The sequence below is a fragment of the Heterodontus francisci genome, chromosome 1, assembly GCF_036365525.1.
Source record: "Heterodontus francisci isolate sHetFra1 chromosome 1, sHetFra1.hap1, whole genome shotgun sequence".
Classification (NCBI taxonomy): Eukaryota; Metazoa; Chordata; class Chondrichthyes; order Heterodontiformes; family Heterodontidae; genus Heterodontus; species Heterodontus francisci.
In genome coordinates this window covers 218,627,338-218,644,163 of record NC_090371.1, presented here as the reverse complement: position 1 = coordinate 218,644,163, position 16,826 = coordinate 218,627,338, and positions in this window count along the sequence as shown.

Genomic DNA, 16,826 nt, shown 5'->3' with positions numbered 1-16,826 from the left:
TATCCTATCCTCTATCCTCCATCCTATCCTCTATCCTATCCTCTATCCTCTATCCTACTCTCATTCCTATCCTCTATCCTATTCTCTATCCACTATCCTATCCTCTATCCTATCCTCTATCCTCTATCCTATCCTCTATCATACCCTCTATCCTCTATCCTATGCTCTATCCTCTATCCTATTCTCTACCTCTATCCTATCCTCTATCCTATCCTCTATCCTATCCTCTTTCCTATCCTCTATTCTATCCTCTATTCTATCCTCTATCCTATCCTCTTTCCTATCCTCTATCCTATCCTCTATCCTCTATCCTATCCTCTCTCCTCTATCCTTGATCCTATCCTCTATCCTCTATCCTATCCTCTAAACTATTCTCTATCCTCTATCCTATTCTCTATCCTTTATCCTATGTTCTATCCTCTATCCTATCCTCTATCCTATCCTCTATCCTATCCTCTATCCTATCCTCTAGCCTTTATCCTATCCTCTATCTTATCCTCTTTCCTCTATCCTCTATCCTATCCTCTATCGTCTATCCTATCCTCTATCCTCTATCCTATCCTCTATCCTATCCTCTATCCTATTCTCTATCCTCTATCCTATCCTCTATCCTATTCTCTATCCTCTATCCTATCCTCTATCCTATCCTCTCTCCTATCCTCTATTCTATCCTCTATCCTATTCTCTATCCTCTATCCTATCCTCTATCCTATCCGCTATCCTAGCCTCTATCCTATTCTCTATCCTCTATCCTATCCTCTATCCTATTCTCTATCCTCTATCCTATCCTCTATCCTATCCTCTATCCTATCCTCTATCCTATTCTCTATCCTCTATCCTATCCTCTATCCTATTCTCTATCCTCTATCCTATCCTCTATCCTATCCTCTCTCCTATCCTCTATTCTATCCTCTATCCTATTCTCTATCCTCTATCCTATCCTTTATCCTATCCTCTATCCTATCCTCTATCCTATTCTCTATCCTCTATCCTATCCTCTATCCTATCCTCTATCCTCTATCCTATCCTCTATCCTCTATCCTATGCTCTATCCTCTATCCTATTCTCTATCCTCTATCCTATCCTCTATCCTATCCTCTATCCTCTATCCTATTCTCATTCCTTTCCTCTATCCTATCCTCTATCCTATCCTCTATCCTCTATCCTATTCTCATTCCTATCCTCTATCCTATTCTCTATCCTCTATCCTATCCTCTATCCTATCCTCTATCCTCTATCCTATCCTCTATCCTATCCTCTATCCTATCCTTTATCCTATCCTCTATCCTATCCTCTATCCTATCCTCTATCCTCTATCCTATGCTCTATCCTCTATCCTATTCTCTATCCTCTATCCTATCCTCTATCCTCTATCCTATCCTCTATCCTATCCTCTATCCTATTCTCTATCCTCTATCCTATCCTCTATCCTATCCTCTAGCCTCCATCCTATCCTCTATCTTATCCTCTTTCCTATTCTCTATCCTCTATCCTATCCTCTATCCTATTCTATATCCTCTATCCTATCCTCTATACTCTCCTCTATCCTATTCTCTATCCTCTATCCTATCCTCTATCCTATCCTCTCTCCTATCCTCTATTCTATCCTCTATCCTATTCTCTCTCCTCTATCCTATCCTCTATCCTATTCTCGATCCTCTATCCTATCCTCTATCCTATCCTCTATCCTCTATCCTATCCTCATTCCTATCCTCTATCCTATTCTCTATCCTATCCTCTATCCTATCCTGTATCCTCCATCCTATCCTCTATTCTATCCTCTATCCTCTATCCTATTCTCATTCCTATCCTCTACTATTCTCTATCCTCTATCCTATCCTCTATCATCTATCCTATCCTCTATCCTATCCTCTATCCTATCCTCTATCCTATTCTCTATCCTCTATCCTATCCTCTATCCTATCCTCTATCCTCCATGCTATCCTCTATCCTATCCTCTATCCTATTCTCTATCCTCTATCCTATCCTCTATCCTATCCTCTATCCTATTCTCTATCCTCTATCCTATCCTCTATCCTATCCTCTCTCCTATCCTCTATTCTATCCTCTATCCTATTCTCTATCCTCTATCCTATCTATCCTATTCTCTATCCTCTATCCTATCCTCTATCCTCTTTCCTATCCTCATACCTATCCTCTATCCTATTCTCTATCCTATCCTCTATCCTATCCTCTATCCTCCATCCTATCCTCTATCCTATCCTCTATCCTCTATCCTATTCTCATTCCTATCCTCTATCCTATTCTCTATCCACTATCCTATCCTCTATCCTATCCTCTATCCTCTATCCTATCCTCTATCCTATCCTCTATCCTCTATCCTATCCTCTATCATACCCTCTATCCTCTATCCTATGCTCTATCCTCTATCCTATTCTCTATCCTCTATCCTATCCTCTTTCCTATCCTCTATTCTATCCTCTATCCTCTATCCTATCCTCTTTCCTATCCTCTATCCTATCCTCTATCCTCTATCCTATCCTCTCTCCTCTATCCTTTATCCTATCCTCTATCCTATCCTCTATCCTCTGTCCTATCCTCTATCCTATTCTCTATCCTATGTTCTATCCTCTATCCTATCCTCTATCCTATCCTCTCTCCTATACTCTATCCTCTATCCTATCCTCTATCCTATCCTCTAGCCTCCATCCTATCCTCTATCTTATCCTCTTTCCTATTCTCTATCCTCTATCCTATCCTCTATCCTATTCTCTATCCTCTATCCTATCCTCTATCCTCTCCTCTATCCTATTCTCTATCCTCTATCCTATCCTCTATCCTATCCTCTCTCCTATCCTCTATTCTATCCTCTATCCTATTCTCTATCCTCTATCCTATCCTCTATCCTATTCTCGATCCTCTATCCTATCCTCTATCCTATCCTCTATCCTCTATCCTATCCTCATTCCTATCCTCTATCCTATTCTCTATCCTATCCTCTATCCTATCCTGTATCCTCCATCCTATCCTCTATCCTATCCTCTATCCTCTATCCTATTCTCATTCCTATCCTCTACTATTCTCTATCCTCTATCCTATCCTCTATCCTCTATCCTATCCTCTATCCTATCCTCTATCCTATCCTCTATACTATTCTCTATCCTCTATCCTATCCTCTATCCTATCCTCTATCCTCTATGCTATCCTCTATCCTATCCTCTATCCTATTCTCTATCCTCTATCCTATCCTCTATCCTATCCTCTATCCTATTCTCTATCCTCTATCCTATCCTCTATCCTATCCTCTCTCCTATCCTCTATTCTATCCTCTATCCTATCCTCTATCCTCTATGCTATCCTCTATCCTATCCTCTATCCTATTCTCTATCCTCTATCCTATCCTCTATCCTATCCTCTATCCTATTCTCTATCCTCTATCCTATCCTCTATCCTATCCTCTCTCCTATCCTCTATTCTATCCTCTATCCTATCCTCTATCCTATCCTCTCTCCTATCCTCTATTCTATCCTCTATCCTATCCTCTATCCTCTTTCCTATCCTCATACCTATCCTCTATCCTATTCTCTATCCTATCCTCTATCCTATCCTCTATCCTCCATCCTATCCTCTATCCTATCCTCTATCCTCTATCCTATTCTCATTCCTATCCTCTATCCTATTCTCTATCCACTATCCTATCCTCTATCCTATCCTCTATCCTCTATCCTATCCTCTATCCTCTATCCTATCCTCTATCATACCCTCTATCCTCTATCCTATGCTCTATCCTCTATCCTATTCTCTATCCTCTATCCTATCCTCTTTCCTATCCTCTATTCTATCCTCTATCCTCTATCCTATCCTCTTTCCTATCCTCTATCCTATCCTCTATCCTCTATCCTATCCTCTCTCATCTATCCTTTATCCTATCCTCTATCCTATCCTCTATCCTCTGTCCTATCCTCTATCCTATTCTCTATCCTATGTTCTATCCTCTATCCTATCCTCTATCCTATCCTCTCTCCTATACTCTATCCTCTATCTTATCCTCTTTCCTATTCTCTATCCTCTATCCTATCCTCTATCCTATTCTCTATCCTCTATCCTATCCTCTATCCTCTCCTCTATCCTATTCTCTATCCTCTATCCTATCCTCTATCCTATCCTCTCTCCTATCCTCTATTATATCCTCTATCCTATTCTCTATCCTCTATCCTATCCTCTATCCTATTCTCGATCCTCTATCCTATCCTCTATCCTATCCTCTATCCTCTATCCTATCCTCATTCCTATCCTCTATCCTATTCTCTATCCTATCCTCTATCCTATCCTGTATCCTCCATCCTATCCTCTATCCTATCCTCTATCCTCTATCCTATTCTCATTCCTATCCTCTACTATTCTCTATCCTCTATCCTATCCTCTATCCTATCCTCTATCCTTTATCCTATCCTCTATCCTATCCTTTATCCTATCCTCTATCCTATCCTCTATCATACCCTCTATCCTCTATCCTATGCTCTATCCTCTATCCTATTCTCTATCCTCTATCCTATCCTCTATCCTCTATCCTATCCTCTTCCCTATCCTCTATTCTATCCTCTATCCTCTTTCCTATCCTCTATCCTCTATCCTCTTTCCTATCCTCTATCCTCTATCCTATCCTCTATCGAATATCTATCATATCCTCTCTCCTCTATCCTATCCTATGTCATATCCTCTATCCTCTGTCCTATCCTCTAACCTCTATCCTATCCTCTTTCCTATCCTCTATCCTATTCTCTATCCTCTCCTCTATCCTCTATGCTATCCTCTATCCTATCCTCTATCCTATTCTCTATCCTCTATCCTATCCTCTATCCTATTCTCTATCCTCTATCCTATCCTCTATCCTATCCTCTCTCCTATCCTCTATTCTATCCTCTATTCTATCCTCTATCCTATTCTCTATCCTCTATCCTATCTATCCTATTCTCTATCCTCTATCCTATCCTCTATCCTATCCTCATACCTATCCTCTATCCTATTCTCTATCCTATCCTCTATCCTATCCTCTATCCTCCATCCTATCCTCTATCCTATCCTCTATCCTCTATCCTACTCTCATTCCTATCCTCTATCCTATTCTCTATCCACTATCCTATCCTCTATCCTATCCTCTATCCTCTATCCTATCCTCTATCATACCCTCTATCCTCTATCCTATGCTCTATCCTCTATCCTATTCTCTACCTCTATCCTATCCTCTATCCTATCCTCTATCCTATCCTCTTTCCTATCCTCTATTCTATCCTCTATTCTATCCTCTATCCTATCCTCTTTCCTATCCTCTATCCTATCCTCTATCCTCTATCCTATCCTCTCTCCTCTATCCTTGATCCTATCCTCTATCCTCTATCCTATCCTCTAAACTATTCTCTATCCTCTATCCTATTCTCTATCCTTTATCCTATGTTCTATCCTCTATCCTATCCTCTATCCTATCCTCTATCCTATCCTCTATCCTATCCTCTAGCCTTTATCCTATCCTCTATCTTATCCTCTTTCCTCTATCCTCTATCCTATCCTCTATCCTCTATCCTATCCTCTATCCTCTATCCTATCCTCTATCCTATCCTCTATCCTATTCTCTATCCTCTATCCTATCCTCTATCCTATTCTCTATCCTCTATCCTATCCTCTATCCTATCCTCTCTCCTATCCTCTATTCTATCCTCTATCCTATTCTCTATCCTCTATCCTATCCTCTATCCTATCCGCTATCCTAGCCTCTATCCTATTCTCTATCCTCTATCCTATCCTCTATCCTATTCTCTATCCTCTATCCTATCCTCTATCCTATCCTCTATCCTATTCTCTATCCTCTATCCTATCCTCTATCCTATTCTCTATCCTCTATCCTATCCTCTATCCTATCCTCTCTCCTATCCTCTATTCTATCCTCTATCCTATTCTCTATCCTCTATCCTATCCTTTATCCTATCCTCTATCCTATCCTCTATCCTATTCTCTATCCTCTATCCTATCCTCTATCCTATCCTCTATCCTCTATCCTATCCTCTATCCTCTATCCTATGCTCTATCCTCTATCCTATTCTCTATCCTCTATCCTATCCTCTATCCTATCCTCTATCCTCTATCCTATTCTCATTCCTTTCCTCTATCCTATCCTCTATCCTATCCTCTATCCTCTATCCTATTCTCATTCCTATCCTCTATCCTATTCTCTATCCTCTACCCTATCCTCTATCCTATCCTCTATCCTCTATCCTATCCTCTATCCTATCCTCTATCCTATCCTTTATCCTATCCTCTATCCTATCCTCTATCCTATCCTCTATCCTCTATCCTATGCTCTATCCTCTATCCTATTCTCTATCCTCTATCCTATCCTCTATCCTCTATCCTATCCTCTATCCTATCCTCTATCCTATTCTCTATCCTCTATCCTATCCTCTATCCTATCCTCTAGCCTCCATCCTATCCTCTATCTTATCCTCTTTCCTATTCTCTATCCTCTATCCTATCCTCTATCCTATTCTATATCCTCTATCCTATCCTCTATACTCTCCTCTATCCTATTCTCTATCCTCTATCCTATCCTCTATCCTATCCTCTCTCCTATCCTCTATTCTATCCTCTATCCTATTCTCTCTCCTCTATCCTATCCTCTATCCTATTCTCGATCCTCTATCCTATCCTCTATCCTATCCTCTATCCTCTATCCTATCCTCATTCCTATCCTCTATCCTATTCTCTATCCTATCCTCTATCCTATCCTGTATCCTCCATCCTATCCTCTATCCTATCCTCTATCCTCTATCCTATTCTCATTCCTATCCTCTACTATTCTCTATCCTCTATCCTATCCTCTATCATCTATCCTATCCTCTATCCTATCCTCTATCCTATCCTCTATCCTATTCTCTATCCTCTATCCTATCCTCTATCCTATCCTCTATCCTCTATGCTATCCTCTATCCTATCCTCTATCCTATTCTCTATCCTCTATCCTATCCTCTATCCTATCCTCTATCCTATTCTCTATCCTCTATCCTATCCTCTATCCTATCCTCTCTCCTATCCTCTATCCTATCCTCTATCCTATTCTCTATCCTCTATCCTATCCTCTATCCTATCCTCTATCCTCTATGCTATCCTCTATCCTATCCTCTATCCTATTCTCTATCCTCTATCCTATCCTCTATCCTATCCTCTATCCTATTCTCTATCCTCTATCCTATCCTCTATCCTATCCTCTCTCCTATCCTCTATTCTATCCTCTATCCTATTCTCTATCCTCTATCCTATCTATCCTATTCTCTATCCTCTATCCTATCCTCTATCCTCTTTCCTATCCTCATACCTATCCTCTATCCTATTCTCTATCCTATCCTCTATCCTATCCTCTATCCTCCATCCTATCCTCTATCCTATCCTCTATCCTCTATCCTATTCTCATTCCTATCCTCTATCCTATTCTCTATCCACTATCCTATCCTCTATCCTATCCTCTATCCTCTATCCTATCCTCTATCCTATCCTCTATCCTCTATCCTATCCTCTATCATACCCTCTATCCTCTATCCTATGCTCTATCCTCTATCCTATTCTCTATCCTCTATCCTATCCTCTTTCCTATCCTCTATTCTATCCTCTATCCTCTATCCTATCCTCTTTCCTATCCTCTATCCTATCCTCTATCCTCTATCCTATCCTTTCTCCTCTATCCTTTATCCTATCCTCTATCCTATCCTCTATCCTCTGTCCTATCCTCTATCCTATTCTCTATCCTATGTTCTATCCTCTATCCTATCCTCTATCCTATCCTCTCTCCTATCCTCTATTCTATCCTCTATCCTATTCTCTCTCCTCTATCCTATCCTCTATCCTATTCTCGATCCTCTATCCTATCCTCTATCCTATCCTCTATCCTCTATCCTATCCTCATTCCTATCCTCTATCCTATTCTCTATCCTATCCTCTATCCTATCCTGTATCCTCCATCCTATCCTCTATCCTATCCTCTATCCTCTATCCTATTCTCATTCCTATCCTCTACTATTCTCTATCCCTATCCTATCCTCTATCATCTATCCTATCCTCTATCCTATCCTCTATCCTATCCTCTATCCTATTCTCTATCCTCTATCCTATCCTCTATCCTATCCTCTATCCTCCATGCTATCCTCTATCCTATCCTCTATCCTATTCTCTATCCTCTATCCTATCCTCTATCCTATCCTCTATCCTATTCTCTATCCTCTATCCTATCCTCTATCCTATCCTCTCTCCTATCCTCTATTCTATCCTCTATCCTATTCTCTATCCTCTATCCTATCTATCCTATTCTCTATCCTCTATCCTATCCTCTATCCTCTTTCCTATCCTCATACCTATCCTCTATCCTATTCTCTATCCTATCCTCTATCCTATCCTCTATCCTCCATCCTATCCTCTATCCTATCCTCTATCCTCTATCCTATTCTCATTCCTATCCTCTATCCTATTCTCTATCCACTATCCTATCCTCTATCCTATCCTCTATCCTCTATCCTATCCTCTATCCTATCCTCTATCCTCTATCCTATCCTCTATCATACCCTCTATCCTCTATCCTATGCTCTATCCTCTATCCTATTCTCTATCCTCTATCCTATCCTCTTTCCTATCCTCTATTCTATCCTCTATCCTCTATCCTATCCTCTTTCCTATCCTCTATCCTATCCTCTATCCTCTATCCTATCCTCTCTCCTCTATCCTTTATCCTATCCTCTATCCTATCCTCTATCCTCTGTCCTATCCTCTATCCTATTCTCTATCCTATGTTCTATCCTCTATCCTATCCTCTATCCTATCCTCTCTCCTATACTCTATCCTCTATCCTATCCTCTATCCTATCCTCTAGCCTCCATCCTATCCTCTATCTTATCCTCTTCCCTATTCTCTATCCTCTATCCTATCCTCTATCCTATTCTCTATCCTCTATCCTATCCTCTATCCTCTCCTCTATCCTATTCTCTATCCTCTATCCTATCCTCTATCCTATCCTCTCTCCTATCCTCTATTCTATCCTCTATCCTATTCTCTATCCTCTCTCCTATCCTCTATCCTATTCTCGATCCTCTATCCTATCCTCTATCCTATCCTCTATCCTCTATCCTATCCTCATTCCTATCCTCTATCCTATTCTCTATCCTATCCTCTATCCTATCCTGTATCCTCCATCCTATCCTCTATCCTATCCTCTATCCTCTATCCTATTCTCATTCCTATCCTCTACTATTCTCTATCCTCTATCCTATCCTCTATCCTCTATCCTATCCTCTATCCTATCCTCTATCCTATCCTCTATACTATTCTCTATCCTCTATCCTATCCTCTATCCTATCCTCTATCCTCTATGCTATCCTCTATCCTATCCTCTATCCTATTCTCTATCCTCTATCCTATCCTCTATCCTATCCTCTATCCTATTCTCTATCCTCTATCCTATCCTCTATCCTATCCTCTCTCCTATCCTCTATTCTATCCTCTATCCTATTCTCTATCCTCTATCCTATCTATCCTACTCTCTATCCTCTATCCTATCCTCTATCCTCTTTCCTATCCTCATACCTATCCTCTATCCTATTCTCTATCCTATCCTCTATCCTATCCTCTATCCTCCATCCTATCCTCTATCCTATCCTCTATCCTCTATCCTATTCTCATTCCTATCCTCTATCCTATTCTCTATCCACTATCCTATCCTCTATCCTATCCTCTATCCTCTATCCTATCCTCTATCCTCTATCCTATCCTCTATCATACCCTCTATCCACTATCCTATGCTCTATCCTCTATCCTATTCTCTATCCTCTATCCTATCCTCTTTCCTATCCTCTATTCTATCCTCTATCCTCTATCCTATCCTCTTTCCTATCCTCTATCCTATCCTCTATCCTCTATCCTATCCTCTCTCCTCTATCCTTTATCCTATCCTCTATCCTATCCTCTATCCTCTGTCCTATCCTCTATCCTATTCTCTATCCTATGTTCTATCCTCTATCCTATCCTCTATCCTATCCTCTCTCCTATACTCTATCCTCTATCTTATCCTCTTTCCTATTCTCTATCCTCTATCCTATCCTCTATCCTATTCTCTATCCTCTATCCTATCCTCTATCCTCTCCTCTATCCTATTCTCTATCCTCTATCCTATCCTCTATCCTATCCTCTCTCCTATCCTCTATTATATCCTCTATCCTATTCTCTATCCTCTATCCTATCCTCTATCCTATTCTCGATCCTCTATCCTATCCTCTATCCTATCCTCTATCCTCTATCCTATCCTCATTCCTATCCTCTATCCTATTCTCTATCCTATCCTCTATCCTATCCTGTATCCTCCATCCTATCCTCTATCCTATCCTCTATCCTCTATCCTATTCTCATTCCTATCCTCTACTATTCTCTATCCTCTATCCTATCCTCTATCCTATCCTCTATCCTTTATCCTATCCTCTATCCTATCCTTTATCCTATCCTCTATCCTATCCTCTATCATACCCTCTATCCTCTATCCTATGCTCTATCCTCTATCCTATTCTCTATCCTCTATCCTATCCTCTATCCTCTATCCTATCCTCTTCCCTATCCTCTATTCTATCCTCTATCCTCTTTCCTATCCTCTATCCTCTATCCTCTTTCCTATCCTCTATCCTCTATCCTATCCTCTATCGAATATCTATCATATCCTCTCTCCTCTATCCTATCCTATGTCATATCCTCTATCCTCTGTCCTATCCTCTAACCTCTATCCTATCCTCTTTCCTATCCTCTATCCTATTCTCTATCCTCTCCTCTATCCTCTATGCTATCCTCTATCCTATCCTCTATCCTATTCTCTATCCTCTATCCTATCCTCTATCCTATTCTCTATCCTCTATCCTATCCTCTATCCTATCCTCTCTCCTATCCTCTATTCTATCCTCTATTCTATCCTCTATCCTATTCTCTATCCTCTATCCTATCTATCCTATTCTCTATCCTCTATCCTATCCTCTATCCTATCCTCATACCTATCCTCTATCCTATTCTCTATCCTATCCTCTATCCTATCCTCTATCCTCCATCCTATCCTCTATCCTATCCTCTATCCTCTATCCTACTCTCATTCCTATCCTCTATCCTATTCTCTATCCACTATCCTATCCTCTATCCTATCCTCTATCCTCTATCCTATCCTCTATCATACCCTCTATCCTCTATCCTATGCTCTATCCTCTATCCTATTCTCTACCTCTATCCTATCCTCTATCTATCCTCTATCCTATCCTCTTTCCTATCCTCTATTCTATCCTCTATTCCTATCCTCTATCCTATCCTCTTTCCTATCCTCTATCCTATCCTCTATCCTCTATCCTATCCTCTCTCCTCTATCCTTGATCCTATCCTCTATCCTCTATCCTATCCTCTAAACTATTCTCTATCCTCTATCCTATTCTCTATCCTTTATCCTATGTTCTATCCTCTATCCTATCCTCTATCCTATCCTCTATCCTATCCTCTATCCTATCCTCTAGCCTTTATGCTATCCTCTATCTTATCCTCTTTCCTCTATCCTCTATCCTATCCTCTATCCTCTATCCTATCCTCTATCCTCTATCCTATCCTCTATCCTATCCTCTATCCTATTCTCTATCCTCTATCCTATCCTCTATCCTATTCTCTATCCTCTATCCTATCCTCTATCCTATCCTCTCTCCTATCCTCTATTCTATCCTCTATCCTATCTCTATCCTCTATCCTATCCTCTATCCTATCCGCTATCCTAGCCTCTATCCTATTCTCTATCCTCTATCCTATCCTCTATCCTATTCTCTATCCTCTATCCTATCCTCTATCCTATCCTCTATCCTATTCTCTATCCTCTATCCTATCCTCTATCCTATTCTCTATCCTCTATCCTATCCTCTATCCTATCCTCTCTCCTATCCTCTATTCTATCCTCTATCCTATTCTCTATCCTCTATCCTATCCTTTATCCTATCCTCTATCCTATCCTCTATCCTATTCTCTATCCTCTATCCTATCCTCTATCCTATCCTCTATCCTCTATCCTATCCTCTATCCTCTATCCTATGCTCTATCCTCTATCCTATTCTCTATCCTCTATCCTATCCTCTATCCTATCCTCTATCCTCTATCCTATTCTCATTCCTTTCCTCTATCCTATCCTCTATCCTATCCTCTATCCTCTATCCTATTCTCATTCCTATCCTCTATCCTATTCTCTATCCTCTACCCTATCCTCTATCCTATCCTCTATCCTCTATCCTATCCTCTATCCTATATCCTATCTCTATTCCTCTATCCTATCCTTTATCCTATCCTCTATCCTATCCTCTATCCTATCCTCTATCCTCTATCCTATGCTCTATCCTCTATCCTATTCTCTATCCTCTATCCTATCCTCTATCCTCTATCCTATCCTCTATCCTATCCTCTATCCTATTCTCTATCCTCTATCCTATCCTCTATCCTATCCTCTAGCCTCCATCCTATCCTCTATCTTATCCTCTTTCCTATTCTCTATCCTCTATCCTATCCTCTATCCTATTCTATATCCTCTATCCTATCCTCTATACTCTCCTCTATCCTATTCTCTATCCTCTATCCTATCCTCTATCCTATCCTCTCTCCTATCCTCTATTCTATCCTCTATCCTATTCTCTCTCCTCTATCCTATCCTCTATCCTATTCTCGATCCTCTATCCTATCCTCTATCCTATCCTCTATCCTCTATCCTATCCTCATTCCTATCCTCTATCCTATTCTCTATCCTATCCTCTATCCTATCCTGTATCCTCCATCCTATCCTCTATCCTATCCTCTATCCTCTATCCTATTCTCATTCCTATCCTCTACTATTCTCTATCCTCTATCCTATCCTCTATCATCTATCCTATCCTCTATCCTATCCTCTATCCTATCCTCTATCCTATTCTCTATCCTCTATCCTATCCTCTATCCTATCCTCTATCCTCTATGCTATCCTCTATCCTATCCTCTATCCTATTCTCTATCCTCTATCCTATCCTCTATCCTATCCTCTATCCTCTATCCTATCCTCATTCCTATCCTCTATCCTATTCTCTATCCTATCCTCTATCCTATCCTGTATCCTCCATCCTATCCTCTATCCTATCCTCTATCCTCTATCCTATTCTCATTCCTATCCTCTACTATTCTCTATCCTCTATCCTATCCTCTATCCTATCCTCTATCCTTTATCCTATCCTCTATCCTATCCTTTATCCTATCCTCTATCCTATCCTCTATCATACCCTCTATCCTCTATCCTATGCTCTATCCTCTATCCTATTCTCTATCCTCTATCCTATCCTCTATCCTCTATCCTATCCTCTTCCCTATCCTCTATTCTATCCTCTATCCTCTTTCCTATCCTCTATCCTCTATCCTCTTTCCTATCCTCTATCCTCTATCCTATCCTCTATCGAATATCTATCATATCCTCTCTCCTCTATCCTATCCTATGTCATATCCTCTATCCTCTGTCCTATCCTCTAACCTCTATCCTATCCTCTTTCCTATCCTCTATCCTATTCTCTATCCTCTCCTCTATCCTCTATGCTATCCTCTATCCTATCCTCTATCCTATTCTCTATCCTCTATCCTATCCTCTATCCTATTCTCTATCCTCTATCCTATCCTCTATCCTATCCTCTCTCCTATCCTCTATTCTATCCTCTATTCTATCCTCTATCCTATTCTCTATCCTCTATCCTATCTATCCTATTCTCTATCCTCTATCCTATCCTCTATCCTATCCTCATACCTATCCTCTATCCTATTCTCTATCCTATCCTCTATCCTATCCTCTATCCTCCATCCTATCCTCTATCCTATCCTCTATCCTCTATCCTACTCTCATTCCTATCCTCTATCCTATTCTCTATCCACTATCCTATCCTCTATCCTATCCTCTATCCTCTATCCTATCCTCTATCATACCCTCTATCCTCTATCCTATGCTCTATCCTCTATCCTATTCTCTACCTCTATCCTATCCTCTATCCTATCCTCTATCCTATCCTCTTTCCTATCCTCTATTCTATCCTCTATTCTATCCTCTATCCTATCCTCTTTCCTATCCTCTATCCTATCCTCTATCCTCTATCCTATCCTCTCTCCTCTATCCTTGATCCTATCCTCTATCCTCTATCCTATCCTCTAAACTATTCTCTATCCTCTATCCTATTCTCTATCCTTTATCCTATGTTCTATCCTCTATCCTATCCTCTATCCTATCCTCTATCCTATCCTCTATCCTATCCTCTAGCCTTTATCCTATCCTCTATCTTATCCTCTTTCCTCTATCCTCTATCCTATCCTCTATCCTCTATCCTATCCTCTATCCTCTATCCTATCCTCTATCCTATCCTCTATCCTATTCTCTATCCTCTATCCTATCCTCTATCCTATTCTCTATCCTCTATCCTATCCTCTATCCTATCCTCTCTCCTATCCTCTATTCTATCCTCTATCCTATTCTCTATCCTCTATCCTATCCTCTATCCTATCCGCTATCCTAGCCTCTATCCTATTCTCTATCCTCTATCCTATCCTCTATCCTATTCTCTATCCTCTATCCTATCCTCTATCCTATCCTCTATCCTATTCTCTATCCTCTATCCTATCCTCTATCCTATTCTCTATCCTCTATCCTATCCTCTATCCTATCCTCTCTCCTATCCTCTATTCTATCCTCTATCCTATTCTCTATCCTCTATCCTATCCTTTATCCTATCCTCTATCCTATCCTCTATCCTATTCTCTATCCTCTATCCTATCCTCTATCCTATCCTCTATCCTCTATCCTATCCTCTATCCTCTATCCTATGCTCTATCCTCTATCCTATTCTCTATCCTCTATCCTATCCTCTATCCTATCCTCTATCCTCTATCCTATTCTCATTCCTTTCCTCTATCCTATCCTCTATCCTATCTCTATCCTCTATCCTATTCTCATTCCTATCCTCTATCCTATTCTCTATCCTCTACCCTATCCTCTATCCTATCCTCTATCCTCTATCCTATCCTCTATCCTATCCTCTATCCTATCCTTTATCCTATCCTCTATCCTATCCTCTATCCTATCCTCTATCCTCTATCCTATGCTCTATCCTCTATCCTATTCTCTATCCTCTATCCTATCCTCTATCCTCTATCCTATCCTCTATCCTATCCTCTATCCTATTCTCTATCCTCTATCCTATCCTCTATCCTATCCTCTAGCCTCCATCCTATCCTCTATCTTATCCTCTTTCCTATTCTCTATCCTCTATCCTATCCTCTATCCTATTCTATATCCTCTATCCTATCCTCTATACTCTCCTCTATCCTATTCTCTATCCTCTATCCTATCCTCTATCCTATCCTCTCTCCTATCCTCTATTCTATCCTCTATCCTATTCTCTCTCCTCTATCCTATCCTCTATCCTATTCTCGATCCTCTATCCTATCCTCTATCCTATCCTCTATCCTCTATCCTATCCTCATTCCTATCCTCTATCCTATTCTCTATCCTATCCTCTATCCTATCCTGTATCCTCCATCCTATCCTCTATCCTATCCTCTATCCTCTATCCTATTCTCATTCCTATCCTCTACTATTCTCTATCCTCTATCCTATCCTCTATCATCTATCCTATCCTCTATCCTATCCTCTATCCTATCCTCTATCCTATTCTCTATCCTCTATCCTATCCTCTATCCTATCCTCTATCCTCTATGCTATCCTCTATCCTATCCTCTATCCTATTCTCTATCCTCTATCCTATCCTCTATCCTATCCTCTATCCTATTCTCTATCCTCTATCCTATCCTCTATCCTATCCTCTCTCCTATCCTCTATTCTATCCTCTATCCTATTCTCTATCCTCTATCCTATCTATCCTATTCTCTATCCTCTATCCTATCCTCTATCCTCTTTCCTATCCTCATACCTATCCTCTATCCTATTCTCTATCCTATCCTCTATCCTATCCTCTATCCTCCATCCTATCCTCTATCCTATCCTCTATCCTCTATCCTATTCTCATTCCTATCCTCTATTCTATTCTCTATCCACTATCCTATCCTCTATCCTATCCTCTATCCTCTATCCTATCCTCTATCCTATCCTCTATCCTCTATCCTATCCTCTATCATACCCTCTATCCTCTATCCTATGCTCTATCCTCTATCCTATTCTCTATCCTCTATCCTATCCTCTTTCCTATCCTCTATTCTATCCTCTATCCTCTATCCTATCCTCTTTCCTATCCTCTATCCTATCCTCTATCCTCTATCCTATCCTCTCTCCTCTATCCTTTATCCTATCCTCTATCCTATCCTCTATCCTCTGTCCTATCCTCTATCCTATTCTCTATCCTATGTTCTATCCTCTATCCTATCCTCTATCCTATCCTCTCTCCTATACTCTATCCTCTATCCTATCCTCTATCCTATCCTCTAGCCTCCATCCTATCCTCTATCTTATCCTCTTTCCTATTCTCTATCCTCTATCCTATCTCTATCCTATTCTCTATCCTCTATCCTATCCTCTATCCTCTCCTCTATCCTATTCTCTATCCTTTATCCTATCCTCTATCCTATCCTCTCTCCTATCTCTATCTATCCTCTATCCTATTCTCTATCCTCTATCCTATCCTCTATCCTATTCTCGATCCTCTATCCTATCCTCTATCCTATCCTCTATCCTCTATCCTATCCTCATTCCTATCCTCTATCCTATTCTCTATCCTATCCTCTATCCTATCCTGTATCCTCCATCCTATCCTCTACCCTATCCTCTA